Raw genomic sequence first — 20,060 nt, forward strand, 5'->3', positions numbered from 1 at the left:
TGGATCAAACCACTTGTCATGCTGAAAAATAAAAATCCATCTCGCGCGGCGTGTTGCACAAGGGATGTGAGTATTTTTATCACTTTTTGCGTATTACACGCATACAAATATACACATTTGAACGCGAGTTGACAGCCAAGTGATGCATGTATGAGGAGCAGAAGCGGATTTAGGATATCAAGAGGCTCTATATAAGTTTAGGGGCTAAGGAGATCCTATAGGACACTGCGCTCTAATCGTGTTCGAAGCTCCAATAGTCTAGGGTGTCCTAATCGTCCAAGGGACCCTAATCGTTCACAGGACCTTTCACGAAACTATTCTGCTCACTATTATACATGATGTTAAGTCCAGCATCCATGGGGTTGGCGGCTGCTCAGTTCCTTTACCACTAAACCCGTCACTGATGAGGAGGATCTTTGTGCAAATAATAGTTGTTATTAAATAATGTTCTTTGTTAAAAAAAATCAAACAATTTGTTTTACTAACAAAAAATAGAATGCCTGCGCAGCACGTGAGCGTCACGAATGCAAAGCAAGTTCCAATCAAAATGTGTTTCAATTCCTACACACCGCTACCGTCCATGCTTTCTCTCACTTTGTGTTCGCTTTATTTTTACCTCAATGTCTTCCTCTTTCTCTCTATCTCTCTCTGTAGGTCAGTCGACTCTACACTACAGAGCTTCGGGGTTGGTTCATCTAATCAACACGCTTCAGCCTGAACACCCAAGCGTACCGAGCTTACATTGGAATGCGTCAAACGAGATGAACCTTCATCGAGCTGACCCCGATCGTTCCAACCTCCCCCTAAAACTCCTAACGACCAACCCACAGATAGTGACGGATACATCCCTAAACGATCGGCACGATAAGCGCGCAGCAGCATAAGGAAAGAACGAGAGAACAAGCGTCAAAAAGGTGTGGCAACAGAAACCGAAGTGGTAATAATGTTGATGTACAACACCGAACAACATCAACCAGCATCACGAACAGCCGAGCAGCAGTAGTGGTAGTATAAGCCGATCCCGTCCCAACAACCCACCCCGCTGTTGCTCGAGACGGCTCGTGGACGGCACTTCAATAAGTGAATGATATGTGGCACCCCTTTCCGCTCATTTCCCCATTGATGACTGCAGTGCCATATCAGCGGAAGAGAGCGGGAAGGAGCACCTAGGAACCAAACCATCCGCACAGGGACGATACCCGGCCGGGGGGTGGGGGGGGGGGGTGCAGTGAAAACGATTGCGGTGTTAAAAAATGTGCTTCCGTTCCGGATGTATGCGGTTCCCTCCCTCGGTCCCCGTACCACACCGGATGAAGAACACACACACACGTTTCGGTGCGATGATGCCCAAGCGATCGAGTGTGCTGGGAGTGTGTGTGCGCGTGGTTGGGTGTAAAAATGTTTATACACCATAAATTCTGCGGAGAGGAAATAAAATTTTATAAAATATTTTATTTCGGATTATTATTTATACGTACCCCTTGTCTTGTGTGGAGCGGCCCGTCATCACTTCGATTCACGATTCAGTGAGGAAATGGTGCTTATGGTCGGAGCGGTGGATCTGCTAAGGGAAGGAGAAAGGCGTAAAAAGCACTGTGAAAGGTTACAACGTAGCAAAAGGTGTTGCTGCTTAGAAGGCTTCTCATTTTTCCCTTTTAGTAATGAATGTATCGATCTTACTTTGGGCTGGTTCGCTCACCGACCATAAGTCAAAGCGGGAAGCGAACGGAGCAACCGTAGGCGACATCCACATGGTGGCAGTTTAAATGAAGAAAGTATGGTGAACATGTACGAGCCGTTTAGCAGTAGCCGGAAGGTTTCCCTTGGCAATGTTGGAAAATTTGCCGTGAAAAGTAGTGATAAATAACTTGTTTTATGGGGTTTTAGTACGAAGTTTCAAAAATTCCATGACGCGCGATAAAAAGCAGCTTATTATTTTGGGCGCGTTATGTTCGGAAGTGGAATTAATTACATGTTTTCTTTAAGAATTTGTTTATTATTTATCGAGTTCTCAAATAGAAGCTGGAGCAAATACTTTGATTTTACCTTTTAATTGTAGCTCATCAATTTTACAACAATAGACTGAAATTATACATTAATTAATTGACATAGACTAAGTTTGCCTTGAATCTGTATTGCTGTTATTGCAGCACTCATCATCATTTTATAACATTCAGTGTACATTTTTGTCCGTTAAACTGTTATTATAGTGGTTGCCATGGAATACAATAAGTTAACACAGAAGGAGTTGATTACGCCGAAAAGTTGATAAGGTATAGAATCCGGTTACTTTTAAATTTGGCATCAAAAGTCACAAATTTTTAACATCATACCTCAGATTTTGCCTTCGATACAGTTGTTCTGGTTTGAAAATGAACAAAAATGTTATAACATTAACATGAAATTCACTTTTTGAGTTTTAACTTTCTATTTGAGCTAATTTGGAGCTGTTCTGCCTACCAATCTTTATCAGTAACATCGTTATCTTCTTACGCTTTCGTCATAAGAAGAATCCTCCTTATTGAGGACTGTGTCTAAAAGAAGCTTGAGTCCATAACAATCGAACAAGTTGTTATTTAAACTATCTATCTTTGTATAGTTGTAACTATATTTTACAATCGCACCTACAAGTTCATCTATTAAAATCGAACAAAATAAAACCTGAACCTTAATGACAATAAAAAAAATCTTTAAAATACTCAATTTTTCATTGGTAACATGCATAATTAAAAATAAAAAGGTTTAAATTTTCAATACAAATACTATTCTATATCCATAAAACTTAAGAACTTAGGAATAATATCTTATATTATATCTGAAAAATTCACAAGCCAATAATTTGTTTTCTTCTTTACGGTTCTTTGGGATAATCTTTGGAGTATGAAAAAGTGAGTTGAAAGCTATAATGAAGTTATACTTAATTAACTCTACTCTACTACAATCCATGTAAAGCTCCTATAGAAATGTTTTACTTTTGCATGTAGAGATAAATAATATCAAATGTTTCTTTAGCAGTCTTAGTTTGTTTAATCTGGTCTGGAAGCTGTCATTTCATCTCCTTTCATTCATCGCCGTCATTGAGTCCATACAACACAGACTCCCCCGCTATGCTGTGCGTCTACTTCCGTGACCATCAGGTAGCCAGCACCCATCTATGTTAGGTAGTCAGCACGGTTTATGTTGCTTGGGCTGCAAAAACTCATCAATAGGCCCTGTGAAGCGCAGCAAATGTTAGTCAGAGGTATATTAACAGGGAATATCAACAGCTCATCTATACTCCAACGACTAGAATTGTACGCCTCAACTACGCCCATGTCCACTGCTTAATAAAGTACGCAGCAGAACAAGCATTTGCTCACCTGACCCTACTTACTTGCTTGTGCATTTGTATTTTACCAATCTTGTCATATTTTATTTATTTATACATTTATTTTAATGAAACACTCAAGTCATTAAAACTTCGTCTATAATACAGATTGTGATGAAATGTATGTAAATTATTTAATTAATTTTAAATTATTAAGTGTTAAATTAAGGTAATTTACTATTATTGTAATGTTCAGCGAATGATTTCCCAGTGTCCCGTTTCCGTTCACGTCTTCGTGATTTTTCCTCACTCCATACTCTTAGATCATCACGCGTTCCTTTTTGAAAAAAATCTAGGTTCAATTTCTACAGCACTACAACCGAATGCTCCATAGTTGGATGCATAACTCCATAGCTGTTTAGCACACTTCTCTTAAGTGTTTGACAGATTCCCCTATATGCCTGCAAACCTCCATAGCAACGTTGCAAACATCCCCTTATTTCAAACATTCCACCGAATAGATCAAGTTGTCCATTATATGATTCGAAACTCTGTAATAATAATAACCATAATAATAATAATGATGATGATCACGAGCGTATTCTCAGGTTGATCAGTGGCCTTAAGCAGGCATGGAGACTTACTAGTACCACGTAATCGAACAGTCAATCTTTGCTACGGAGAGACGGCCGAAACAGAATCGATTCCCTACTGCCTTGTAGGATCCACTGAACCTACTGCCACTGACGCTCTACAATTGCTTTACTACCTGTAGAGAAGTTTGGGAGACGGGACCGTGGTATCGAATCGAACGTTAATAGTTAGTAACAGTTTTTTTAATGGGTCTTTTAAACTCAAAGCTCTGTTGATAAATCAAACGCCGGGGTGGTATTCTGTGATAAAAAAGAGTAGAATAAACGTTCCTCGACATTTAAAGAAATGTTAACACTGATCATGCTAAACTAAGAAAAGAGTGTTTACAAACCCTCTACGTTTAAAACACTCGACTTTAACCGATTTTTGATGCTGTTATAAGGATTACAGGATAAGTAACTGAAAACGCAGCATGCTTGGGGCCTTTTATCTTCATCAATAAAGAAAAGTTCACACACTTGAATAAATCAGATCAACAATCTCAGACCATCCAATAACTTAAGACAAACTAAAAACAACATTTTTTTACAAAAGTACATAAGGATCTCTCCACTTTCCACCCATTCCCGTGAGCCCGTTTATTATGATCTAATCGTAGCATCGAGCCATCTAAAATAGTATCGCTTAAATGCCATCCCCGTCTACTGCCAGCACCAAGCGGGCATGTAAAAATGCAAATCAGCCGCCTCCCGTTTACATGAAAAATCAATTTCGCCTAATCTACATCACGACGCGGGTGCGGGAGAGCGGTCCATGGAGTTTCCATGGCCGAATGAATGAAAATTCACGCGAATGTACGATGTGGATATGGGTGTTCCAGTTGAGGGTTTTTGTACCAAACAGTGCTGGTAGGCCCCCGGTCGATGATGTGATAACCGCAGCAACACTCATCGCAACACACACGGACATCTCGCGCAAGGTTTCCGGTTCCGGACCGTGGACAATCTCCCGCCCTTCAAGCGCTCTTCTCCTATGCAGTCCGATGATCCCGGACGCCGCTTTTACGCCGTATCCCCCCGGTCCTAGCTGCCTGCCAATTTCGCTTCCGGGGCTTTTTGGAGACTGTCGACAGCGCAACCGTTTTCCTTGCGATCAGTACCGGTGTGATACGATTTCCGTTACATCCATTTCCGTTTCCGCGCGTACCCGGTCGCACTCGTCGTATGTGTATTACCGGGAGCCGGTTGGGGAAACGTGGTGTAGAAAGAAGTCGAAAATACCATAGAATAAAATATATTTCATATACACACTCACATACACTCACACGCTCAGTACGGTTGTCGTGAGTGCCAGAAGCTGCGTTACCGCTGGCAACCACGCTCGCTGCCAGTACACGGCTTGATGTACGGTAATGTGATTGGAAGCGTGCCATATAGTGCCTATTTTCCACTTCGGTAATGTAACACACCGTGTGATTATTTCATTAATATTCATCGTAAATCTAGTGTGGCTTGCCCGTGCGACGGTGGCAACGAGTTCAATTCCGCATTTTGCTTGGCGTTATTGAAGAAGTTCTATCTTATTGGCCGGTGGGAGAGAGAGGAATGTAGCGGAAGGAGAAAGAAATATTCATGTGCTATCAGGGGAGGTGGGCAGAAAACACCAACCAATAAAGAATGTTGCTTTCATCGCAATCCACAAAACCGTGGCTGTTGTGAACTGGAGTAGGGCGATTTTTCTCACAAATTCTCATCACGTTCCGTGACGCTCACGCTTGCTCTCGGTAATGCATGGGTTCAGTTCTGCCTCCAGCATGCCCAAAAAAAGGACTGCAGTTCGTGCCCGCGAGAGCGATTTTCCACCTTTTTTTAAACAACACATGGAAAAATGTAAACATGACAGTTTACTCATGGTTGTGCCGATTAAATGTGATAGATTACGATATGAAAAAAGCGGAAATTTGCCTATTGGAAATGGAGAAACTAAAAAACACCTACAGAAAGGCTCTTCCGTGTCGAGAAAGTGTAATGGGCGTTTTAAATTTTATCGCAAGCGGTTACATCGCGATCGTCCAAGCACCGCCGGATCGTGATTATCGTGCCGGGGAGGTTTGCATGAAAAACACAAATAATTAACGATGGATTACAGGCGCTCAGCAAACGCGCCCAACTCAACCACAACGTGCGAGACGATTTTGTCGGCAATTTTTGTTCCCTTGGTTTGCATTCCTGTTGGCCCACCAGTTGGTACACCGGCTGGGCATTGCAGTTGCCTTTCCCCGCCTGTCACATCGTCCCTCAGTGTGATCCTTAATCGGTTGTACTTGCTTACGCTAAAGACGGCGATTATTCGTTGTTGTGCGGTCTGTCTCCGAGGCTTGATTGGGATTGTCTTTTGCTGATGGTAGCAGGAAAAATTCAATAAACCCGCCATTCCCGGGCCTGATGATGCGTATGCACGAGGCTATCGTTGGCAGTCAGTGTACAGCAGTGCAGAGGCAAACAGTGGATTGTCGGCATACAAACAACAATCGTACAAACAAACTGCAACCCGGGGTTGGATTTTGCAGCCGTCAGCCTTTAAATAGTTCTCGTTACGACCGGGGCGGGAAAAGATTATTACTTTTTTACGGTTTACGTTGGTCCTTTTTTTGTCTGCGTTTGTGATGCTCGAGATGTCATTATTGTGGCTGAGTCGTCACGTTTCGATTGTCTGCAGGATGGTTCTTTTGTGTAATAATTCAAACTCATAAAGTTAATGATTTTAAAGAAATCGGAGTAGTTTTGTCCAATTTCAATGACCTTTGTATCTTAATCACTGAAATCAAACAAGTGCCGAGATTTGGATCGTGAAGTAAATCGAAATAAACATAATTATTGTCTATTATTTTATGATGTTAATATCATTGCGAAGGGTGAATTTGTACAGTACATTCTGCCACATAAAAACAAACCAAAAATGGGAATAAAAATCACGCCTCCTTCTACACATCACCGAAGCAATCTGAACGCCTTTTCAGGCATTGTGCGAGACATTTCAGCCTGCTCGCGCCGACAGGACCACCGTGATCCACGCCCACAAACACGATGGTCTCCGGGGGAGCCCTTTTACTCGTACGGTGCGGGCACTAGAGATCGGAAATATCATGTCCAGGAAACATTTTGGCATTTATATTATCAGCACCCGGGCGCTTTTCACACGAGCCGTCAGTCGTGCTACTGTATTGTACTGCAGCTTTGTCCTCGGTTACCTTCACCCGTGGTTCTTTGCATACCTTCGTCAGCTGCAACGCTGCAAATCCACCGAACCGGGGGTGGAACAGCTCTATATCATCGTTCACCAAACCGATACGTATGTGTGTGTATGTGGTGGTTAGACGATACAACGCTCCTGCCGTAACGACGCCGGGACGGAAAATGAAATGCCAGCCTACGGCACAGTACTCGAGTGGTATTTAAGAATGGGTTGCAGGTAATATTCATAGGCGAGAGGTAAACAGAGTGGTGGTAAGCGGAAAGGAAAGCCCTGTTCCTTGTACACTGCAGAGGGGAGTTTCTGGTGGTGTTGCTAGTGTAATATTCAAGGGATATGTAGCGTATTATATATGATACGAGTATTAAAACCGAAATAAACAAAAACAATCAAAAATATTAGGAAAACATAAGTATTACAATCATTACTGTATAAGCCACCGCATTCCTTTCTCATTTGAATGCCAATTCTATATGAACTCATTTCAAAAGAAAAATGAATTTAATAACTAGATAACAATTAAGACTGTTAAAAAAAAAGAAAGAAAAAAGGTGTACAAAAACCCGAACGATAAAGTGCAAGTTTGCTTCTTTGATCCTGTGAATAAAGTTTCAAAGTTGCCATGTCATAATTATATTCTGACGATAATAATCAAATATATAATGGATATATAATGCATCAAATATATACCTAACAAAACAAGAGATTAGTGTACGATAATGATAAAAATAATAACAATTTACAGCAAAAGTAAGTCTTGATAATTTAAGGGTTTTATAAGGAAGTACCAAATAAATCAATAAAAAAATAAAAAAAAACAAAAAAAGTTGTTTTTATTGAAAGAAATATTACAAAACACCTATTACGTAGACATCGAAAGGAAATGTTCTAAAACTAGTTTTTGTTACTAGTTAAAATTAACTTTTCCTGTTTTATCCCAAGCTCGACTAACTACTCCACTACTCCACTAACTGCTTTCGTATATGCACCACTTGCTTCTAATGCTGAGGTGGAATTAGTTTTCTGCTCCCGTAGGCAAACATCCAACCAGCCTGGGCTAGGATTACGAGACACAAAAATTAAAAATATTTCAAACTAAGAAAAGAAGAGGATTTGGAGGAGTAGGCAAAATTGCACACAAAAAGAGAAAAAAAAGAAATGCACACAAACCAACACATAACCCATGGCACATGGCACTGAAAATATTAATTACACATCAAGCTTTGCGTTCAATTAATGCGCTCGGGATATTAACCGGAAGATGAGGGTGTGTGGGTGTGTGTGTGTGGGTACTGTGGTGAATGAAAGGGGTGACAGTTTCAAGCCGCCGGATGATGAATAAGCAACAGCGATGATGACGATGATGATGCTGCTGCCGGCAAAGAGGGGTTAGCAGCACGAGGATCGGTTGACGAGAAGCGGAAGTGTATGTAAATAGTGCATAAGTGCACATCACAACCATGCAGGATGGTTAGGAGGGACCGAAAGCGGTTGCTGTTTGCCGAACAATCAGTAGTACTGATATGATTTCATTCAAAATCCCTCTCCCTCCCCGCCATGGGTGTGCGGGACAAAGGGTGGCGATGATGATGCCATCCAGTAGCAAACTAGAGGGTAGTGGCCGGCTGGCAAGTGAGCAAACTAGGGGGTAGGTTATGTTGTCAGAGCGATGCGACTGTTTCGCAACAAACGGCAGTAGCACGAGGGAAGCTACATGCTATGGTGATCGTCAACCAACTGCCTGAATCCGTCCGTGCTGTGTGGCGAAACCAGCTACAGCTACATTCCACCTTCCTCCGGGACGGATAGGAGCGTGTCGCAGAATGTGCACGAAACAGCGAATTGTTTTTAATGAATGTACGTAAGCGCTCGTCGACCATAGTGAGGATCATAGCGTCCGATGCCGTTGGTGGTTTAGAGCTGATTGTACAGCACAACACTCTAACTTCTGCGTGCCTTCGGGTCCGATCTCAGTGCGTTACTACATCATGATGTAGTCGTGATGATGATGATGAAGATGTTCGGTGAGACCAGGTGGGGGGTGCCGTTAACCACGTGTCGAGCAGCAAATTGTACATGCTCCAGCTCGCAAGGCGCGAACAAGCTTTGTTCATTCGCGTTCCGATCAATCGGTGCTTCATCGGAGGTTAGCATTCTTCGTTGCAATTGAATGTGTAACTGCCTGGCTTGGCTTATGTGTAAAAATGGAAGTCGCAAACACACATACCCGTTGTTGGAACATTCTGTTCGGAAATTCTAATTGAAACATGAGATTGCACGAATATTTTCACCTGCATTGAAACATACTGGTTTGCCTTCTCATCGTAGCTGGAAGCTTGGCTAAAACGGTGGTAGAAACTACGAGGGAAGTAAAATTAAACTTTGAAATAGTTTATCTCCCAGTCAGCAACATACCTGTTCCAGCCGGTATCGACAAATCAAGTTATTGAAGTAATGCTAAGCTTTCAAGGAGTTTGGGGCTGTAAGACCATGCTAAGGTATTTGTTTTAACATTGTAGTTCATAACATCACATAATTTTTGTCTATAACTAGAGGCATTAATGCCTTATTTAGAATTGAAAATAATTTTTATTAAAGCAATAAATGCTATAAATTTATTAAAGAACGTTTCGTAAAGGTTTCTCACTTTACGATAGGTTTGTAATGAAAATCTTAAAACGGTAACGATTTGCAAGGTTACGATTTGCAAACACTACAACCATGCCAACTTTCTTCGGCCAGTTATCCGGCATTTTCGATCCGATTTCTGCTTCCTGAAATGTTTGTTTATGTTTCACAGTTTGGCGGGTTGCATCGACCTCTCGGCCAAGCTAATGCAGCGATGTGGTCTTTTGTCTCTCGGTCTTCATTTTTAGCTTCGTTTGAAACCTTAAGTCGCTCGGTACCGGGCCTTCTTTTGGTTCTCTGGTCGTTGTCTACTAGTGGCAAGATGTTGTAGGCGCCGAAACAGGCTTATAAGACGTCTACAATGACCCAAGATGTCAGTTTAAGACGATACGTGATGAGGTTTTGGACGCATTCGCTTCTAAACAAAGCTACGTACGTACTGTTGGCCATCACGGTTAGTGTTCTACTGATAGAGGTGTCAAATTTTGTCCAAGAATTTTTAAAGAAATTTTGTAAAAACAAGTTAAAGTGAACCTATGAAAAATCAACAATTTTTTGTCCATTGCTTTTAATACAAAGCTACCAATAGAACATAAAACACCATGCTTTTTATATCCCGGGTAACCCCTTTGCCCTGTTTTCCCATTCTACACATGTTCAGTCATACTTTTGCCAGGTTTGTGGCGTCCAAAATAAGTTTTTCAGTATCGTTTCGCGAAATAAGGAAGCTAATCGAACGGAACGCAAACTTGTTAGGTCTGTTAAATTGCTTGAACTAAAAATGCTTGCTTTTGACAACACGATCATTGAAGGAACAACAAGAGGATCGATTCACTACCAATTTATCGCCAACTCCGATACAGTAAAGTTTTTTTCTTTCCATCATAGGGACGAAATAAAATTTTGAACCATAATTGATCATTTGTTCAAGCATCATGTTCAATCATTGTTTTTGTTTCACTGTATTGATTGAATTTCGGTTGCTTCTTTACTTTCTTTTTCTATTCGAAAGAAGTGGAGCCGTATGATTTTCGCGCTGATGGAACCATGGATGGATGACTTTCTTTTTTATCCAACTCTAGCTGTTGGCGGGTGGATCATGCGTCACATGCATGATGAGCCCATCACCAGTCCCCATCAAATGTGCTATTCGATTTCACTTCCACACCGTGTCTTCTGGTCCGTTAGGGTGGCTTTTTTCCTCGGCTCGATTCGGAACATATCAATAAGACATAAAGTACACCGCGCAATAAAATAATGTGACTCTATTGAGGTTTTGTGGAATTCTACTCGCACACTCCCGGGCAAGGATACAGGTAAGAAAAATGAAGGACTTCTTTTCAATCCTCTATCTCTGTTCTTTCACGACAGTTTCTATGAGCTTTTCTATCCACCTAGCGATGGAAAAGATACCAAGAAAAATGGAAACAAGGTGAAAATAATAGATTTAAAAGTTTATAATCACATTTGACTGATTCGCACCAGTTGGGCTGAATTTTGCTGATAAAAGCAGAGGTAAAACACAAACACGCAGCTACGGAAAATCTCCCGCTTGTAGAGGAGCATGACAAACGGCACATCTTTATCCGTCTTTTGTACGCTGGGAATCTCTGGTATTAAATCTGCCGCGAAGCTTGTTCCAGGGTAAAATGCTCTTCTAATTCGGAGATTACAAAACTTATCCTCACGCTCCAAAACACGATCGTACCATGGGTAGAACCTTCCAAGAACGCTCTAGGAGTGGGGGAAAGAAAAGGAGGATAGGAGAAATAAAAAGCAACCAACTTGACTATCTTCCGGCATGAAACGCACACCGCTCACTCTGCATACAAAGGTACAAACACGTAAACGGTGCGGGAGATGCCTACTAACTCTTATTTATCCTTCTCGTGGGGCCTTCGGGTGTTGGGTTCTTCGGTTTCACGACGCGGTGACGCCGGTTGCTCGCGAATACACCCCGGCAGTGTGGCCAGAGATTGTGGTCAGGGCTTAAGGTTTTATGTTTATCCTCTTGTTGCGCACCCCGAGCGCGTGAATTATAGCGCGGTTTTGTCACCCATCCCTATGCCGAGTCCTTCATGGCAACTTTGGGCTAAGAGTTAGACCAGCGTGGTGACGGTACCTTCACTTACCTCCAGTGCAAAATGGTTCCAAATGTGTATATTTTTGGATGTTGGATAACAGAGGGAACGGTGTGTGTTGGTACGGCAGCATTGGTTTTGAGCCAATGTGAGGAAGGATAAGAAATGATAATAAAACAAAATATGTACATGAAGCTAAACCCGGACGAAAAGGTACTCGACACAATGCACAATAGATTTCTATAACGCTAGGAGAGTGTTTTTTTTGGGTGTGAGTATTTACTATGATGTGAATTTCGAAGCATATTAAAAGTAGTTGTACATCATGGCGATCTCGTAGAAAAGTATCTTTTCCCAATTTTGCCAAAAGATGTTTCAATGAATCGAGCAAAATATTTCAATTAGTGGTATTCAATTCACACAACAAATAAATATCAATTTGAATACAAACAAAATTATATTAAAAAAAAAGAAAATATATTGATTCATCATAATATTTAAAAATGTATTTTTTAGATGAAACTAGACACATGTTGAGCTAACATTGCATCAAAACGGTCACAGATGATAGTTTGAAGTCAGCATATGCAAATTCGGGACGCGGGAGATCCCAAATAGTCGCCGGTTGGAAATCTGGCGGTGTTTTCCCGGGTAGCATTCATGCATAGGACAGAAGAGACTTAAGTCTAACAGTGAACAATCGTCGTTAGACCACGTATGTTTACGCACGTGATCCACGAAGCACAATTAGTCCAAGGTCTAGAAGTAGTAAACGGACCACAGCTTAGAGGCCACTGTTCTAGCCAACCAATGGAACCGGCTGTAAGTAATCACACGACAACGCCTAATCGACTATGTGAAAACTCAAAGATTCCAAGTTTATTTCGTCCATAATATGGACAAACATACAACAAATGTTTCGGAAGCAAACTACTATTTCTGCACTTCTGGTAATAGTGCATTATAAATAAGAGTTAAGTTTAAGAAAAATTTTAACGATTTCGGCATATGCCATCACCTAAACAATCAAACAAAATGAAATCACATTTATTACTTTTCAACGTTTCAATAAGCCACATTTTCGTCATGGGTTCAAGCCTCATATGAATCTGACCGCCCAGCCCCCCCCCCCCCCCCCCCATAGCAAATACTTTTACTATCCGACTGCGTGTGGTATCTGAATGAGTCCCGAACCCCATATAAGCCGACACGACCGCGTAAGTTGTTACGAGAAGAAGAATATAAGCCTATTTTTTGTATTTTTTAGTTTTTACTTTTCTTGTTTGAATCACTTTGTAGGTTTCCAAATAAAACAATTATTCGCAATTCACTAACAGACGTATTACACCATGTACTGTCCAGGCCAACGTTCCTGCCTTTGTTTCTATCTAAGCTTACAAATCTCCTTCAATACACATATCCAAACACACATATCGGTAACAGTGGTGTCACCGTTTATGTCTTACCATAAATGGAAGGGAAAAGATTTCCAAACGACAGTACAAGTCGCCCCATCTTCCATCTGAAATGCATGCGGCGCAAAGGAAACGGTTGAAAATCCGCATCTCGGCTGTGCTGATTTCAAACATTCCATCGACATCGACGAGCCCTTGCCGTCTGTTCGTTTCATTTCGATGCTTGTTGGATTTATTACTGGGCAAAAGTTTTGGGCTTCCCGGTAGGAGGAAAAGATCCTTAAGGGTTTCTGCTTTACAGTCGCCTGTTGATGTTTCTTCATACCCTGCTGATGATGCAAATACAGCAGAGCAAGTGAGCGGAAAGAGAGAGAGAAGTAGAGCAGGACCGTTGTCTTGAGTGAATAAAAGAAAAACAGAGGCATCACAATCGGTTCAAAGTCATGCTAACAGTGCCGCTTTCGCAACGGCTCCCTTTCATGCGGGATGATGTGTATTTTGTAATTTTGTAGACTTTACAATCTACTTAACAGGCATGGGCAACATAAAACTTTCCCCACTCGATAAAGTGAAGAAGAACACGTAGTCGTTTCTGGATATCCATAAGGGCATCCCAAAAGATGTAAAACAGTAAAACTAAGAAGCTATCTGAGACATTCGTTTGGCAAGGGGGAAGGGGGATTTGAAAGGTAGATTAGTTTGTATGTGGTATTACACTGTTTGAGCCATTTTAGGAAACATAATTGAATGGTAATCAATAAACCTACGTCACCGCTCTGGTCCATAAATCGTTAATAATGATGATCACTTGCCTGTCGGTGTAATTGCTAATTGAAACAAACTCATAACATCATGGTCGTTAATGTTTTTCATTAGAAAACTACATTTATAGGCTTAACGATGCTACTACGCTATCTTCGAGGAAAAGCTTGCACGAAAGACTGTAATGTTTGTACAAATTCCAAGACATAACAAAACTTTCAAAGCCCCTAGTCCCATCTCAATCAAAAAGCACTTCACCTCATCGACGCATCATGAAATTGAAGTTACTTTAAAGACTATAAATTTACAACCCCAACTTCTACCTACCTGCAATGGTTCGCTTCCAGCTACATTAATTCGCACGTTCCGTGAAACGATTCTAAAAGGCCTCGAATGTCCACATCTTCACTGCTCTAACCATTCAGCTTTCCTAAGACAGGTAAATGGAGAGTTTGTTCTACCCCGTCTCCACATTGTAGTTAACTCTTGTTAAAGGTAGATTAGGGATTGAAAATAAGGCAATAATCATAATCTACCTGAAAAATGAACTTTGGCCACTTCAGAAGGACGCTCCCGGGTGTGTGCAAAAGAATGGCGCGTAAAAATGGACGTCCGGAAATGGGCAGTACGGAGATTCTAACACCAGCAGCGTGTCCCTTTTGGCGAATATCCTTTAGTGGTTGTTTAGCTACCATATCCATATCTTCTCATTGTGGTTGTGGTGTAAGGATGCAGTTTTTTTTGTGTGCCTTCTTGATGCTACCTTCTACCCAAAGCCTTTTCGCTTCCCAATGGATGTAGCAGTTTGCACAAAAGTGTGAAGTCATCCCACTGATCACGTTCAAGAGAAAAAGTATCCCCAACGCTTACTGATTTTTTCTTGTTAAGATCTTCCGGAGGAACTAATCCGGTAAACACTCCCAGAAAGTGTGTGTGGAAATTGCCGCAGCTCATAAAGTGCAACAATCTACGGCCTATTTGCTACGGTCGACCTTCTCCGACAGGCAGGTGTAGTTTGAGTACTACCTTCCTACCAAAAAGTCATTTTCATCCACTGGTCATTTTGAACGTAAAGAAAGCAAAAACTCCGTAATTGCCGTTGATGAGAGGAAGATGAGGGCTCCCATCTTTTCATGCCAACACAGCCGAGGCCCGACGGTGAATCGAGCGCGCTGCTTGGCATAGAAATTGACTGCTCAACAACTTGCTAACTTCGCGGCAGAGATCTACCCGTGTACTAAGTTCCTGCAACGAGATGTTACTTTTATATGAGCTTGGTGTAAAATGGGCTCGTGCATGCGTTACCGTTTGCGCCAAGTTGTTGCGCATTGTCGTTAGAAGTCGAATTTGAGTGTGGCTACTTCGTGAAGTTTTACGTACGTAGGTCGGGTGGTGACCGAAGAAAATCCGAAGAGAAAATCCGTTCGGTTCATGAACATCGCGTGCTGTGCAGAATCGTGTAGCCGAGCCTTGTTTGGAGGGGAAATAAGACAAGCTTATGCTGCTGCGCAGGACACGATGCAATACCATTGGAGCACATATGGAATGAGACACATATGAAAGCGGTGGAAGCGTGAGTGTGAATAAGGCGTCGCAAAAAATAGGGACCAAAAGGTAGGTGCAATAATTTGTACAGGGTGTCAAACCAAATTTACGGATTTTGTGCGTCTTGTTGAATGTATTATTTTTTTTACAAATATATAATTAAAATTAATTTCATGAAAATAAAATTAGGTAAATAACAATTTAATTGAGTACAAATAAAAATGACAGATTTGCAGTTTTGGCTATGTTGATAGCTGCTGAAAAATGTCTAAGAATAATTTGAATCTATTTTATCCCGATTTAGATGTAATTTTGTTAATGAATGCATTTTGATTCCGTTCTAGTACTCAGTTACAAGCTCTGCACATTTTGAATGCAAAATAGTTTTAAGAGTGTTTCAATATTACTATTATATATTTTGATATAACAAACATAGTATAGCTTGAATAAGCTTAATTAACTTTAAAACATTTTTATTTGTTTATTTTTAAAAATTAATACACATGATTACCGATGATTGTATTTTAAAATATATTTTTTTAATTCAATTCATACACATAATATGGCAGTTATCACAAAATGAGTTAAATTCAAAAAAAAAAAAAATAACAGACCTTCAGTTAAATAAAAAGTAACGTCAAACTTGAACACCTACTGTATTTTGTGAGCCTTACACTACACAATGTCTTGGCATGCATTGTACCCAATTTCCCCACGTAAGGGGAAACTCTCTGCTCCCTTTTTGGAAACAGTATTTGCAGCATCTCACTGAGAAAATGCTACACACATACACCCTCTAAGTGATGGAGCTTCAATTTTCTCTTTTGTCCGTACTCTCAAAGTGCAGCGCTTCAAAAAACATACCAACACTATGAAATGAGGAAGAATTCATCTCTCTCCCTACTCTCAAACATACACACATACAGCACACTAACACGAAGCCCAAAGTAAAGGAAACCGTCTGTTGGAGTGGAAAGTCAGGAGATTCATTTGCTCTTCCATCTGGTTTCGGCCCGAAACGTTCCCTCCGTCGGGGGGGTTAGAAAAGCTAAACTAAACGACCCGAACACCGAGGGATGCTGGCGCGTACGGACGAGTGAAAGGACCGACCGGACAGATTTTAGCATCGACGACGAAGGAGGGGGTCCCGGAGTATAAAAGCGCCGGAAAAAATCTTTCCTGCGAAAGTCGTCCGTGTGACGTCCGTTCGAAAGCATTCCAGAAACGAGCTGGCGTATGTATTCCAGGCCGTTTGTTGCGTTTCGTTCAGGGCAGCCTATACCGTTAACGGGCTCACCAGATTGTGCATACAAGTGCGCGGGTGCAAGGCGAAAGTTTGGAGACTCTTAGTGCAATTGCATCTGCAACTCGGTGCATTCGAAAGGACAACCGATGCATCTGTACCTGAAGCCAAGCGCTAACGTGCAACGAATATATCCAGTGCACAAGACAAATAGTGAACGGTGCAAGCGTGTGACCAGTGCAGCCAGGAGTGCGTGTGTTATGTAGTAGTGAGTGGAAGCAATTGACTTTTTTTGAAAGTGATTATGCAGTCAGTGCATACGCGGTGCAGTTAAGGAAAGACTTGCTATGGTTTTCAATATATGAGTGAGTTTTATTTTCAATTAAGTATTTTCTGGTGGAAGTGATTTTATGAATAATACTGAACAATTAACTTAACCAATTTAATGATGCTTTAATAATTAGTAGTAATTGACAAGTTTAAGGCTATAACGTTTGGAATTATAGCACCTAGTAGCTATTATAGACATCTCCCTACATCAAATGCCTTCGTCTAGTACTAGAACACATTGACATTTTTATTCAAAACAGAAAACGTGCTTCATCCTGGAAATTAATAGACAGCAACAAAATTATAGAGAATTCTCTCACTTGGAGAGTTTATACAACAATGAGAAGGTTGAGCATCTCCATCTTTCAGTATTGCAGGCAAAGGTTAACTCAGATACAAAACCTCGTGCTAGCCTCATTTCAACGCTCTCATCTTTGCCTTATGCTCTGACGCACACAATCACTGGCTTTTTTTTCTATGGTGACAATTCAACAATTCAAAAATGAACGGCTTTCCCCTACGAAAGAGAAAGAGAGCTTGTGCATACTATATCATGCTGCAAACGCATACACACTGAAGACTTTTTTCCAAACTGCCAAGTACTATGGCGCTACATAGTATATGCGTACAGTGTGTTAGTAGTTGTTCGTCACACGTGAACGCAGACGGTGTTTGTGTGCTTCGAGAAGAGACAAACCTTTTTTTGATATACACATTGCACAACCAGAGAGTGAAAATGCAAACAAAACTTCTCCGTATCCTGTTACCTTCAGCAACCGGGCGTCTCCATGCGATGACCACATCCGGCCGCCTGCAGCAAACGTGACCGAATAACAGCAAGGTGATTATAAGCTCAGGCCTGGGTGGCTGGGAGAAATTGATTGAAATACCGTGGCTAGAAGATTATGCGTACACCGCGGAAAGTTGTATTATATAATCGTTCGGCAGGTGAGGGTGCCTAGGATAGAGCGGGAGATTTTCATTTCAACAAAGCATGAGCTAGAGGATGTTTAGTAGATATCATAAAACAAAAATCGTTCAAATAGCTATAAACCTTGACTCATGAAGTTCGATTGAGTCTTCATGAGCAATTTATTTTAAATGAAATATTTAAACGTTTTGGAGTATAACAAGTATTTTAAATATACTTTAATACATAAATTAGAATATATTTATAGCTATATAATATTGTTTGAGACATGTTAGTGTACTCAGGATTTTATACATCATATCCGGAATTCGTTTTGCCATTCCGTTTAATACTTAAATTTGAGAATTTGTTTTGAACTTTAATATATTTTTAAATTTGTTTTTTACTAGTTAAAATGGCCCGGGTACAGTGTATAGTATTTACATCATACATTGCAGTATACACACAACTATGATTTCTTAATTTTCTATTATTTAATATTCTATAAGTTAAATTGAGGATGGTGTATCTCTTGGAATAAATAATTTATTCAGCGAAATTCACATTGCTGCCATATGTAACTCACGCCGATGAGGAGCAGCAATTCTGCGAACTCTTTCCGCTCTTCAGCATCTTGAACAGTCTGGGCTGTCTGCACACGCATTTTTGCCCGCAAACGCAATACCCTAAATTTGCCCCACAGCATGCTCTGCCGGATACACTGCTGCAAAACCTAGACGTTGGTATCTGTCGGAAGTCACCACGTAGCAGCACCACCTTATCACCGAACGTTTGGCGATTTCCCATAACGTCCTGCAAGGCGTGATCGAGGGCGCGAGTTTCAAGAGCATAGCGGCTACTCATGGATGTCTCGTTCCATACGATCAGTAGTGGTGCCCACTGATCTCAGGGTATGTGTTCCATCCTTGTCAAGGGGGAGTGCTAACCTGCTCTACTTTCAAATGACACAACCAAACGATCAGTGAAGCCTGTTGCATCAATTCCGCCTGAGCTGACTGTACACGGATGTTACAGGAACTGTTCGCGTCCAGGTTGAGCAATAGCTTGAATTTAGAGAGTAGCGTACGTCACCAGGTCAGCAGCAGAGCAGCAATTCAACTCGAAGCCACTGCTATTGCAATGTTCAATTGGCGCCGCGTGTACGCAAGATTAGTTTTGAGCAGAAACGGCTACCCGGTGCCACCAGGTTCATCAAGAATAGATTGTTCTGTCAAACCGTAGCTATCCATCCACTGCTGCAGTAACTATATCTTACACCGTTCGTTGTTCATTCGGGTCACGTTTGTTAATATGTTATTCATCACATCGATAGCATAAGAGTGCTCCCATAAGGCTCCGCATATCGATAGCATAAGGCAGATTTTAGCAGGTCTGGTCGTATTAGCACAAAGTCGGTTAACTGCGCCTCGGAAAGATCGTCAGCGTCTTCTGCGGCGTCATTTTGCGCAGGTGCTGATCAATGATTCGCAGAGCTTTGAGGAGCTTGACAGCTCGCAGCTTCCGATTCTGCTCGGAGTCTTCAACGGAGTACCGGTCCATATTTTGCCGGTGGAAGTCTTCACAAACGTGTTTCACGTTTGCATCCTACAATAAGAGAGGATTATGGGACACTTCCTCAGACAATATAAGGCCAAATAGGTGATGCAGATAATTGAGCATTTTAAATCAGACTGCAACCTGTAGGGTCCTGGATATTTTGGTGTCGTACTGCAGCAATCCGAACATCAACAGTACACCATGCAGCCAATTAGTCTGGCGGTGGCGCACGATCTACTGGTTACCCGTACCAATATACCAGGGAAGCTGCTGCAATTAATTTTAAACTTACCTGTACTTATTTAATCTTTCTGCTATTTAGATCACTTCATACATATTACACCACTTCGCATACAAATGGACGATATTCTTTGACGAAAACATCCTTGTCGTCTTTCGTCCAACGCCTACATCGATGAATCGCTATGTGCACCGA

General features: G+C 41.3%; 1 long non-coding RNA gene and 1 pseudogene across 1 annotated transcript; both read right to left on the reverse strand.

Moving 5' to 3' along the window:
* Window positions 1-2,709: 2,709 nt before the first annotated feature.
* On the reverse strand, window positions 2,710-15,304 carry LOC133393789 (uncharacterized). The gene is made up of 3 exons (XR_009766394.1): window positions 14,576-15,304; window positions 14,367-14,496; window positions 2,710-3,212 (listed from the first exon to the last, which is right to left on the reverse strand). It is a non-coding gene; the product is annotated as an uncharacterized LOC133393789 (long non-coding RNA).
* Window positions 15,305-18,980: 3,676 nt separating this feature from the next.
* LOC133394131 (U6atac minor spliceosomal RNA) lies at window positions 18,981-19,036 on the reverse strand (annotated as a pseudogene).
* Window positions 19,037-20,060: the final 1,024 nt, after the last annotated feature.

The sequence above is a fragment of the Anopheles gambiae genome, chromosome 3 (genome assembly GCF_943734735.2).
Source record: "Anopheles gambiae chromosome 3, idAnoGambNW_F1_1, whole genome shotgun sequence".
In the NCBI taxonomy this organism is placed as follows: Eukaryota; Metazoa; Arthropoda; class Insecta; order Diptera; family Culicidae; genus Anopheles; species Anopheles gambiae.